The sequence below is a fragment of the Zingiber officinale genome, chromosome 2A, assembly GCF_018446385.1.
Source record: "Zingiber officinale cultivar Zhangliang chromosome 2A, Zo_v1.1, whole genome shotgun sequence".
NCBI classification, from domain to species: Eukaryota; Viridiplantae; Streptophyta; class Magnoliopsida; order Zingiberales; family Zingiberaceae; genus Zingiber; species Zingiber officinale.
Window position 1 is genome coordinate 87683431 of NC_055988.1, and position 13210 is coordinate 87696640.

The following is a 13210-nucleotide window of genomic DNA, read 5'->3' on the forward strand; positions in this document are numbered from 1 at the left end:
CCTGTACCGGTGACCCCAAACTGGGATACATAACATGTATACATCAGCCACAGGCGGCTGGAACATTTATATATTAATCAACCACGCAGTAATAATGACCAACAACTAAAAAAAAAAAAAACTATTCTAGCAATAGTAAACAGATAGAACTCCAACGATAGGACATAACAAGCTACAAGTGCGGAATAACTCAATTACAATCTCAACTTCATAATAACATAAACTAAAACTCTAAACAGGTAGGTCCGGAAAATTCGCTAGCGAACTCTGGATCTCTCCATAGTCCTGGCATCACACACACTGTCACAGCATCTCCTTGTCGCCTTCCTTCTTATACTTTTCCTTTTCCTTTATCTGCAGTAGGAGGAAAATAGTATCTATAAGCTAAAAGCTTAGTGAGCGCTATCCTACTCACAAAAACTCGATATGCATGTATATAAATAAAAACATGCTAAAACTGAATGCTAACATGTAAAGCTGCTCATGCTCATAAATAGCAAGGAAACTAACTGAAAAGCTAACATGTAAAGATAATCATGCTCATAAATAGCAAAGGAATCTAACTAACTGAAATACTAAACATGTATAGCAAATCATGCTCATAAACCAATAAAGGAATCATACTAACTGGAATACTAAACATGTATAGCTAATCATAGAACTATCATGTGTATCAATAAGAAACTGAATTGATACCTAAGCTAAACTAATTAATGCTAACCTGAGTCTAACTTGTATTCACATAACTAATTTGTGAAGTTTTGAAAACTATTTACATAATAGATTAAAATAATAATCAACTTCTCTTGGGCCCGGCATTGTACCACTTTGCGCGCATTCTTAATAAGAATCGAGGTAGCTAATCCCGAAACTACTAAGATATTTCTAGGCCTTGTGCCTAGGGGCAACTTGGAGCCCATCCCTTGGACCTTGTGTCCGGTACATGCCCTTTAAAAGTAAAATACTTATTATCTTATTTACTTCTTCTTTAAATGCCTTGGCATTTTAATAAGCACCTCGTGTGCCAAAATCCTTAAAGTCTTGACTTTGGGATCTACTTAAGGCCTTGGCCTTTTTCTTTCCTTTCTTTATCTTTCTTATTCTTTTCTAATATTTCTAAAAGAATACTTCTTTAAAAGGAACTGAAATGTTTAAGCAAATTCTAACTTTGAAAGGCTTAAACCAAAAATCTGCCCACTATGCTAATAAAATTCTGCATATTAAGCTTACTAAAATCTGCACACTTAACAACAATCTGCATTCTATAAGCTTACAAAATCTGCACTTTATACTTATAAAATCTGCACTATACTAAGCTTAATAAAATCTGCACACTTAAAAAATCTGCATACTTATAAAAACAATCTCATCCTATAATCATCTCTCACATGGTTCGGTCAGATCCAATGTTAAATGATGGACCACTAGTTAGCCATCCAATGCCAGTTACACTGTCTTCATCTCTATTAAAGAGTAGGCTCGAAAACTACAGCTCTAGCTACAGTCGACACCCCCACTCATTTCTCTATCCCTCTTAACTAATGGAGATAATTTCACTAATTCCTAGCACGTACTTTGAGCCATCTACTTTAGAACTTCTGAACACATATCCGATAACAACAATCCTTTATTTAGTATCACATCACCGGCATCTACTATCAGTGTCATGCTTGCAAGGGCCCTCTCGCACTCATAAAAGACATTGGGTAGGACCATATTGCTTCATCATTATCACTTTCCCCCTATAAACCTGAATTAAACAGTAAGCTCAAAAGATACAATTCGTGCCCCTTTCACAGCACATATCACGGCAAAGAAAGCCTAAACTCAAATACTATACATATATATGTATCAATTCTGCTCAACATAGTAACAAAGAACCTAAATCTCTTCAAGCTTCTGATTATTTAATCATGCTACTATAGATGAAGACTAGCAACTCAATCCTGCTCACGGCAGTAACATGGAACATGGAATCCAAAAATGGTATGCTAAATATAAGTTATATTCCTAGCAACTCAATTCTGTACCCTATGTTCCGATTCTGTGAACACAAATTCCACTTCAAGGAAACCATGAGAACATCAAGATCGAAACCTTTCATCCAATTCAAGAATTTCTCACGGCAGCAACTCAAGAAAAACAAACCACATGCTAAGCAAACAAAACTATCTCCTTTCTTTGAGATTCTCGGAAGCAACTTCAACAGAAGGCAAAACTTCGGGAACAAAGAAAGGAATCAAGGAATAAACCTCGGAACTCCGGAATCAAAGAAGGAAACAAGAATCCGAAAGCAAAGCAAAGAAGAAAAACGAAATCGCGGAACTACTCCTACTGCAGGTGAGTAGCAACTCACCGTGATTTACTTGGACTTACAACCAATCGGGACGAACACTAGGGCTTCGGAAAGATGAAGTCCTCGGCTTCCTCTTGTGCTCACGCGTGCTCCTCTCTGTCGGGACGACCACCACGGATGAGGTTGGCCGGAAAACAGCTTCGTCGGCGCCGGAAGGAGGAAACCTAGCTCCGTCGCCCTTTCTTCTGCCGAGAGCAGAAAATCGCCTCGCCGCGCCGCGCGTGCGTGAGAGGAGAAGAGGTGAGAAGGAATTAGGTCACGGGAAATAACTTAAGTCCTCTCCTTATAACTTGAGTTATTTTTGGTTCCAACTATAGCTTATATATTTGCCGCAGCCTATTTAATTAGCAACGATCGCTAGCCCAGTTGGTCCGTTGGGCTTTGCTCGAAGCCAGAGGTATGTGCTTCGATTCTCAGTCGCGCCCCTTTTTCTTCAATTTATTTCAAACGTTCCAGCTACTGCATATATATATTTCGCTCCATATAAGGTTAACAAAAATCGTGTAGCTCAGCTGGTTGGGGCCGGTTTTGCTTGGGTCAGTCCAACCCGAGATCGTGGGTTCAAATCTCACCTTCAACATTTTTCTTTAAAACTTCTTTCTTTTTATAACCCTACTAAACGACCTCCAAAAATTACGTAAAAATACTCTAAAAATTCCTAAAAATCTCTAGAATATTTTAAAAGTATTTCCAAATATTTTTATGGACTTTTAGAACTTGAAATTGGAAAAATTGGGTCGTTACACGTCTGGTCAGCCCTTCGACTCGTCTGGGCTTTGTGCCAAACGTCCGGTCAGCCCGTCAACCCGTTTAGACTTCGTGCTAGCTATCTGATCGGCCCGTCGACCTAACTGGGCTTCATGCCAAACATCAGGTCAGCCTGTCGACCTATCTGGACTTCTCCTGCACACTCGATCATAGTGTTAGATAACAACGAAACTAACTTAACCTATTTTGTCATTCATCAAAACTTGAGTTAGACCGTTAGTGCTAACCGCACCAATAGTTTTGATGTGATCAACCAAGTTAGGTTAGGTCCTGCTTGTTATTTGATCCCTTGTCTAAGTGTACAGAAACTTAGGAGCGCAAGAAGTCGAGCGGAAGACGCGGCTAGCGAGAAGGATGGCATGAGAAGGGAGTCGACGGGCTTGGTGCGTCCGAAGGACGAGAGAGCTACAGAAGAGTACTCCGGTGGACGAGAAGAACGTGCGTGGCGTTCAAGGGACGAGAAGCCGAGATGGAAGCCTGCTCGAGGAAAAGACCGGAAGATTGGTTCGGGTAAGCCCTATTCCGGATAGCGGAGATCACCCAAGCAAACGGAGCCGAAGCGGAAAAGACCCGGACCGAGGCGAGCTGAAACAGAGTAGAAGGTCCGAACCAAAAGTCAAACCTGAGTTGACTTTTATGTCCGGGCGCTCGGATCACTCCAATGCGAAAGTAAGTAAGCACAATTTAATAAATGAATTATTTAAACAGACTAATACTACTCTGGTCGAGGAAGGTGTTGTGTTAGTTGCAGGTACAATCAAGACTAAGGAAGCTAGAAAGAAGAAGGTGTTGCAGGCGACGTGGGATGAGTCCTCCTCCGAAGATTCCGATGAAGAGCTTGAACAAACAAGCTTCCTAGCTCTACCGATACAAGCAAATATTGTCGAAACCGAGACCGAGTCCGAATCCGAGATCGAGAGCGAATCAGAAACCGAGTCCGAGCGAAGCCACGGATCCGCATCCGTTTCCGAAGGGCTGAACCCCACTGTAAGTTCTTTACTTGCCGAAACTCAAATAGATGAATTAAAGAATTTAGTTCCCTACTTGCTAAAAAAGTTGGCTAAATCCAACGTTCGGGTCAAGTCGCTCCAAAAGGAGGTAATAACCCTTAAGGAAGCGACTGACTCGAGTTCTTTAATTAAGCCAGTTCAAATTGGAAGTTCAATCAAGTCCAACAACTTGAGGAAGAAAATTCCAATTTGAAAACTCAAATTAAAGAACTCAAGGACACATTGGAACGGTTCACCTTGGGTTCCAAGAATCTGGATCTGATTCTTGGAAAACAGCGAGCCATTTACAACAAATCCAAACTTGGATTTAAGACCAAAATAAAGTATAAATCATATCTGTCGTTAGCAAATAGAAATAATAGAAACATAATTCAAGCATGGGTCCCCAAATCAAACTTGGTTAATCAAGTTACACTTGGACAATATTGGGTCCCCAAGGATCAGATCCATTACCTTGATAGACCATATCGAGGCTATGATCCAGGGGGAGACAATAGAAAGACCATCTTTACCAATAGATAGAACTGGTTGATGCTTGTTTGTTTATTTTCCTTGCAATATACATGCTTAGACTAGGATAACTTAAGGATCTAGGCATAATTTACACTTGCTAGTTAAATCTAGGAGTTTCAAAAAGAAAATTAAATATATATTTCTTTGAGTGATTCTGTATAGGAAGGGATGGATGATCCCATACCCAAAAAGGCCTAGAGCCTCACCCTGACCTGGAAATCAATCATGGAAAGACATATTTAATTGTCTAATTAGAAAATCTAAGTTTAACTCAAATATAAATTAATCCTTAAAAATAACCTAATTTAAAGATAACCATCTCACAAAATTACTTAAGATTACCTGATTGATAATTTAGAATCCGGTGAGATGGATATAGGTTCAAATAAGTTCAAATTGTTCAAATTTAATTAAAATCAACTAAACCAAATCAACCTTTACTTTAATTTTTTTAAAAAAAAATCTTTTAAAAAATTCTTTAAAAAACTTTTAAAAATTCTTTTAAAATTATTTGAAAAATCTTTTAAAAATTCTTTAAAAATTATTTTAAAATCTTTTCAAAATTCTTTAAAAATTATTTGAAAAATCTTTTAAAAATCATTTAAAAAATCATTTGAAAATTCTTTAAAAATTATTTGAAAAATCTTTTAAAAATCATTTGAAAAATCTTTTGAAAATTCTTTAAAAATTATTTGAAAAATCATTAGAAAATTCTTTAAAAATTATTTGAAAAATCTATTAAAAATTATTTGAAAAATATTTTAAAAATTCTTTAAAAATTATTTAAAAATCTTTTAAAAATTCTGTAAAAATCATTTAAAAAATCTTTTAAAAAATCTTTAAAAATTATTTGAAAAATATTTTAAAAATTCTTTAAAAATCATTTAAAAATACTTTAAAAATTATTTGAAAGATCTTTTGAAAATTCTTTAAAATCTTTTGAAAAATCTTTTAAAAATCATTTGAAATTTTTTTAAAAAATAATTTGAAAATCTTTTAAAAATCATTTGAAAAATCTTTTAAAAATCATTTTGAAAATTCTTTAAAAAACATTTGAAAAATCTATTAAAAATCATTTTGAAAATTATTTAAAAATCATTTGAAAATTCTTTAAAAATTATTTGAAAAATCTTTTGAAAATTCTTTAAAAATCTTTTGAAAAATCTTTTAAAAACCATTTAAAAAATTCTTTAAAAATTATTTGAAAATCTTTTAAAAATCATTTGAAAAATCTTTTTAAAATCATTTTGAAAATTATTTAAAAATCATTTGAAAAATCTTTTAAAAATTATTTTAAAAATTCTTTAAAAATTATTTGAAAATACTTTAAAAATCTTATTTTAAAATCTGATTTTTCAAAAACTTATTTTAAAATCCTTTGAAAAATGATTAAAAAAAACTTATTTTAAAATCCTTTGAAAAATCATTTCAAAAACTTATTTTAAAATCCTTTGAAAATTATTTCTAAATCTTTTAAAAGCATACTTTTAAGAGCTAAATATTTACAAAAAAAACTTATTTTAAAAGAGCTAAGTGTTTACTTATATACTCATTTTTCTCTCTTATTTATTTTGATATATGGCAAAAGGGGAGAGTATAAGGAAATTCAAAGAAAATTAAAAATTCAAAATAAAAAAAAATTATTAAGGGGGAGCTTCTATTAAGGGGGAGCTTTAATGTACTTATGTTTTATTTATGCTTGTGCTAATTTATGCTTATCTTTATTGTATTTTTTTACTTAACTTTGAATTTCGGTTGTCATAATTAAAAAGGGGGAGATTGTTGGTGCGGGAAGCATCCGACGATCAAACTCAAGTTTTGATAATGGCAAAGGGATTCAAAGTTAAGTTAATTGTTATCTAATGTGTATGATTAAGTGTTTCAGGAAAGTCCTAGCTGCGGTTAGACAAGGGGAAAACACTAGGGGGTGGTAACCTTAGGTCATAGGAGGTGGTAACCCTATGTGAGAAGTCTTGGCGGTTTGGAGCTTCGGGCAAAAATCCTAGGGAGCGGTAACCCTAGGTTAAAATCCTGGTGTCGCGAACCGGGTAGAAGTCTGGATGGGTCGAGGACCGGACATCCAGCATGAAGATCGGAAGCTTAGGACGCTGAACAAAAGTCCAATCGGTCTGAAGGACCGAACTGGCAAAAGGTAAATCTCCTGAGTGGAGTAGGTGAGGACACGTTCCCCGTAGAGGGAATAGTAGGCGTCGATTCGACCTAGGGTTTCCGGTAGGAAATCCGAAGTCAGCACCGGACAGTTCGGAGATTGTCAGAATATTCTATTGTCATATTTTATGTGTGTTAACTTTGTTTTATAGGATATGTGTGTGTTTTGTGGAATAACATGTCTTGCAGGGACAAAGGAGCAAGTCAAGCCTCGGATGAACAGTGTCCGAGGCGCCTCCATGGAGCTTGGAGGCGCCTCGGGTGCAAAGGAGCAGACGTTGCACGCTGTAGGCTTTGAGGCGCCTTGAATAGAGGCTGAGGCGCCTTGAATGCTTCCTTTGAGGTGCCTCAGAGTGTGATTAAGGCGCCTCCAGGCAGATAAGAGGCATTGACGAGAAGATCATCGCAACACAAAACGCGGGATAAGCCTCCATGTTTGAGGCGCCTCAATGGGGCTTTGAGGCGCCTCAAGCAGACTATTTAAAGACATCTCGAACAACACTTTAGATCAGAACTTCCAAACTGATTCTTCTTCAAGTACGCTGCGAAGGAGACATTCCGGTTGAGGTACGACAAGTCCCCGACGACCCGAAGCTTCAAGATTGTTATTTTTCATTGTCGGTATAATTGTTATTTTAATTTTAACATTGTACTTCATACTTGTACTGAACTTTACGAGATTATAGTTGTTGTCGAACATAAACGCTCAACGAGCGTGGGCCTTGGAGTAGGAGTCGCTCAAGGCTCTAAACCAAGTAAATAACTTGTATTCGTGTGTTGTTCTCTTTCTAATTCCGCTGCATTTACTCGAACGTTTTTACGAATCCGAAACGAGTGAAAGCCACAAGCGCTATTTACCCCCCCCCCCCCTCTAGCGCTTCTCGATCCAACATAAACAACTAGAGAAGACGAACCTCAATATTGCTCTACAAGCCGAAAAGGACGATCCCAATTCTGAAGCATTGATCGACGAAACTGAAGCGGCTCTTCTAGTAAAAAAATTAAATAAATTTATTAAAACTAACAAATTTAGATCGCAGTTGAAAAAGCATCAACACTATAAAAAGATAGTTTGATGCTGCAATTGTAACGAGGAATGACACATCAAGGATAATTGCCCCAAATTAAAGAAAAAGGACAAGTCTCAGAGACTGTTATCCACTAAACGCAAAAGTCTGAAAGCCACTTGGGATGATTCTTCATCATCCGAATCAGAAGTTGAAGCTTTCTCAGGAGTAGCACTGATGGCCAACCATCTCTTTGAATATGACTCTGACTCAGAGATGAGCATAGATGAAGGGGGAGGATCTTCAAAAGAAGAAGAAAGCTGCGATGAAGGGGAAGTATCACCAAGAGAGGTAAGTAAGGTATGCAATCTCACCCCTACTCAGTCCTTTAAATTTATCAAAGTGCTTATGAAAGATCTAGCAAAATTAGAAAAATAAAATACTGAATTGAAATTAAACTTAACAAAAGCATGCCCACTAGAAATGTATGATAATTTAAAATTAGAAAATGAAAGATTAAAAATTGAAATTGAGAAGTTAAAAAATAAACATGCATGCTTAAATAAATTTCCAAAATTAAAGCTAAGAACTTTTGGAAAATTAAATTGGTATATTAGAAAACATCAGAGATAACTTAGGAAAGTTCCAAGAAACTATATACCCCCTAAGTTTCTGATTAATCTAGTAGGAAGTAACCTTTACTGAGTTCCAAAAACATTGCTAGATTAAATTTAAAAAATTAAAAGGCTTTCAGTGAGAAAATTAAAAATTAAATTTCCTTATGAGGCTTTGACTAGAAAGTGGTTGTTGCTCCAATAACTAAGAAGGCCTAATACCTCGCCACTGCCTAGAAGCCAAATATAGAAATGAAATGTTTAATTAACTTTCTTGAAAAGCATTAAAATTAGAATTAAATAATGCTTCAAACATTTTTCTTCGAAAATATTTTTGTTTAAGTTAATTTTTTTAAAAAAAAATCTATACGTAGAGAAATTCTCCTGCGAATTTTTTTTTAACTTAAAATTTTTTGGAAAATCTTTAAAACTATTTTTACCTAAGTTAAAAAGTCCTCTAAAAGTTAGAATTTTTTTTACTTAAAATATTGGATTAACTTAGAATTTTTACGAAATCTTAAGAAAATTCCTAGAAATCTTTTTGAAAATAATTGATTTTGTACTCAGAAATTTTTTAAAATTTTCTCAAACATATCTATATTTTCAAAATCATCTTTGAAAAAATTTCAAATACCTGACTTTTTAAGTTTTACACTTTACTTGAAATTTTTCAAAAAACCCTTACCTTATACTTTTTACCCCATTCTTTTTACTGTGGTCAAAGGGGGAGAGGTAGGTATACAAGTTAAGGGGGAGTTAGGAAAATCGACAAATTTAATTTTTTTTGGTATTACAAATTTTTTTTTGTACTTTTCATGCTTAAACTGTTAGTTAGTAATTTCTTTCAAATTACTATTTGTTTTTATACCCTAACTTGAACTTGGGTTGATGCACATCAAAAGGGGGGAGATTGTTGAACCCCATGGTTGTTTTGATGTGATCAATCAAGTTAGGTTAGGTCCTGCTTGTTATTTGATCCCTGTGTTTAAGTGTGTATGAACTTAGGAAGTCGAGCGGAATACGCAGCTAGCGAGAAGGATGACACGAGAAGGGAGCTGACGGGCTCGGTGCGTCCGAAGGATGAGAGAGCTACAGAAGAGTACTCCGGTGGATGAGAAGAAAGTGCGCGGCGTTCAAGGGACGAGAAGCCGAGATGGAAGCCTGCTCGAGGAAAAGACCGGAAGATGGGTTTGGGTGAGCCCTGTTGGAATGTATACTGAAAGTCTAAGCTTTTGTAAACATTTATTTTGAATTAAGAATCACATTTGGTCAAATTATCTACATTTGTTTGTAGTTGTTCAATTAATTTATATTGTAGATAACATAGTATGTGGTGTCACATACAGAAGATAATGTTATCAGTACCTTATAAATTATAAACAGTAGCTCACGACCAAAATGGAAAGGAACAAACCATTGGAAGGTCGTAGTGTAATTAGGAATTAGTTTATCTTAACTATATAATTACACTAGTACACTTAGAGTGTATTGAGTAGGACCATTAGAGGTCGTTTCTTTTATACTGACTTTATAAAGGAACAAAGACCTCAGTTATTATGGAAGTGTGTGCTCTTAATCCTAATATAATAACAAGCACATATGTTTGATATTTATTTCTTTAATTTATCAATGGGTGAGATTTAGTTCGATAAATCAATAAGCCCGATAGGTTGGGAAATGATATCACTTATAGTGTGTATTGTTGATTATAGAAGGAAACTGTGTCCTAGTAATCTAGGTTGATAATGTCCCCAAGATGAGCTCATAAAGATTGTTATGTTAAACCCTGCAGGTGGACTTAGTCTGACATGACGATAAGGTTGAGTGGTACTATTCTTGGATTAAGATATTAATTAAATGAGTTGTTAGTAACTCACTTAATTAGTGGACATTTGACATCTTAAACACAGGGAGACTAACACACTCATAATAAGAAGGAGCCCAAAAATGTAATTTGGGATTGGTGCGGTAGTTCAATAATAGTTCTCTAGTGGAATGAGTTATTATTGATAAAATTAAGTTGTGTGTTCGGGGCGAACACGGGATACTTAATTTTATCGGGAAACCAAAACAAATTCCTCCTCTCGGTCCCTATCGTAGCCTCTTAATTATAGAGTACTATACCCACCTATACCCACCTTCTATACCCACCTAAAGGGGGTCGGCCAAGCTAGCTTGGGGATCAAGCTAGGGCCGGTCTAAGCATGGTTTATGGGTGGTCGGCCCTAGCTTGAACCCAAGCTAAAGGGGGCCGGCCCTAATGAAATTAAAAAGAATTTTAATTTTAATTTTTTCTTATGTGGAAGATATAATTTATTGGAGAGAATTAAAATTAAAATATCTCTCTTAAAAGGATCTACAAAAGATTAAAGAAAGAGATTAGATCTCTTTCCTTATTTGTAAATTGGAAAGATATTTTATTCTCTTTGTAAAATTATTCACATGTTGAAAAATAAAATTATAGAAATTTCTTTTTATCAACCATGAAGGGATTTTTGAAGAGAAATTTTATTTTTAAAATTTCCAGAAACAAATTAGAAAGTTTTAATTTGTTGATTGAAACTCTCCTAATTTGTCTTTTTGATTGTGGTCGGCCATTGTGTGGATAAAGAGGAAGTTTTATTTAATTCTTCCCAATTAATTCATGTCAAGGAAAGTTAAGGAAATTTTATTATAATTAAATTTCCTTATTTGCCAAAGCTAAGGAATATAAAAGAGGGGGTTGGGGTGCCTTCATGACACACAACTTCTATTATTCTTCTCCCTCTTTTCTTCCTTGGTGTGGCCGGCCCCTTCAAGCTTTCTCTTCTCCTTGTTGTGGTCGAACCTCTTCTTCCTTTTGGAGATCAAGTTGTGGCTGGATACAAGCTTGGAGAAGAAGGAGAGAAAGCTTATATTCCTTGGAGCATTGGTGGTGGAGTTGGCCGAATCTTACAAGGAAGAGAAGAAGGTGCTTTGGTGGTTTCTCATCTCGGAAGATCGTTGCCCACACAACGTCCGAGGTTAGAAGATGAATACGGTAGAAGATCAAGAGGTTTTTTCTAAAAGGTATAACTAGTATTTTTCCTTTCCGCATCATACTAGTTATTTTTTGAAATAATACCAAATACAAGAGACATATAATTTTAGTGTTTCGAATTTACTTTCGATGAAGTGTTCCTTTGTTTTTTATTTTCCTTGTGATTTGATTGTTCTTTTCGGTTGACCTAAAGTTATTTTAGGAAATTAAATATTAGCTTTCCTAAATAGGTTTTGTCTAGTCGGTGGTGGTTGCTCCCATATCCAAGAAGGTCATGTGCCTTGTCACGTCAGTACTGGGAACCAATTATGGAAATTAATATTTAATGGAATTAATAACTTAGGTGATTTGGATCGAACGTGTTAAGTTCCGCAGGAGATCCAAGTCAAAACCTAAAAGAACAAATAGATTAAATTTTGGATCAAACGTGTTAAGTTCCGCAGGCGATCCAAGTTTAATTTAAAAGAACACATGGTAGCTAGGAAAAAGTTCAGACCTTTGTACAAAATTTTGTACAGTGGAACCATTAGGTTTTTCGAGTAGTAACCAACAAGCCCTATTCCGGATAGCGGAGATCACCCAAGCAAACGGAGCCGGAGCGGAAAAGACCCGGACCAAAAGTCAAACCTATGTTGACTTTTATGTCCGAGCGCCCGCAACAGCCCGGGGCGCCCGGAGTTGGATTTTGACCAGATCGAGTCAAAACTCGATCTGAACGTTGGAGGATAAAATTTTATCTCCCCAGAGCACCCGAACCCCTTCAGGGTGCCCCGACCAAAGCTATAAATAAAACCTTGGTCCAAATCTTTTCAATCATTCAAGCAATCAACTCTACATTCATTTCTAGCAATAGTTCTGAGCTTTTAGTGTGTAAAATGCTTCTCCGCCTTTAGAGAAGAAAATCGTTAGTGCGCTTTTCATCGTCTTGGATTAACAACCATCTTGGTTGTAACCAAGTCAACTTCTGGTCTTCTCTGATTCTTTTTGTCTTATTACTTTATTATTATTGCTATTTATTTTGAGTTGAAAGTCTTGAGGAGGGTATCTTTAATTTTGCAGACAATTCACCCCCCTCTTGCCAGCCCCTACTACGCCAACACTTACAACCTCAACCCCTCCTTAAATGTATTGTTGTTGATAGACGAAACTTCTCGTGATTTACTTCTCTTCCAAATAGTGAGGGGTCATCATGGAGGAATAGATGACAATTTCACCTTTTACTTATCTTATCTTTTTTTTTTATTTAATTTATTTAGATCCTATCTTTTTTTATTCCCGCACATGATCTCTTTTAGGGGAATGAGTTATAAAAACTAAGAAATTTTATTATTATTTACTTTATCTTATTATTTAAGAATATGACCTTTAATAACTAACTCTTAATTAATTTTGTTAAGTCCAAAAATAAAGTACGTTAATATTTTTTTTCACATACAAAATAATATCATAGCTTATTAGTAATTTCAACTTTTTATCTTTTTCAAATTATGTACGCAGAACTTCATTTTTACTATCTACATTGTTTATTCTCGCCACCTCAATCTTTATTGATTTTTCATCATTTTCTCTCTCTCCAATTTTTGCTATATCTTTTTTCTTCTTATCCTTTTTATATCACAACACATTAATCCATTTGTTTCGACTCTTGTATATATCGATACAACCACATCAATTCATTTGTATATCATCGATTCTTTAGGAAAAATCACAGCTACTTTTATCCATCTCTATATCTCATCGGTTCTTCGGGCAGT